The sequence below is a fragment of the Perna viridis genome, chromosome 12 (genome assembly GCF_037379345.1).
Source record: "Perna viridis isolate PV_CMFRI_1.1 ecotype Kerala chromosome 12, ASM3737934v1, whole genome shotgun sequence".
Lineage (NCBI taxonomy): Eukaryota > Metazoa > Mollusca > Bivalvia > Mytilida > Mytilidae > Perna > Perna viridis.
Genome location: NC_142456.1, coordinates 15,500,693 through 15,500,969, shown reverse-complemented (window position 1 = coordinate 15,500,969; position 277 = coordinate 15,500,693).

Sequence of the window (277 nt, the reverse complement as noted above, 5' to 3'; positions counted from 1 at the left end):
AATAAAACATCCATCTTGATATCACCAAACCCTGGTCTACTATTATTTAAAACATTATTCCCTTGGCTCATCTATTACCTAGAGTCTTTTTATCTCTGCCAGAATAAGTTGTCAACCATTGATCCGACTTGTTTTAAAATCGTGTAGAACAATATATTAATACAAATTATGATGCCCCTATTCTGATCACTCATTTATACTTTTTAACAATTTTACAGATTCTAGAATATGGTCAGTCGAAGATAACTGGTGAGGAAACTCACTGGCAAACACAGTT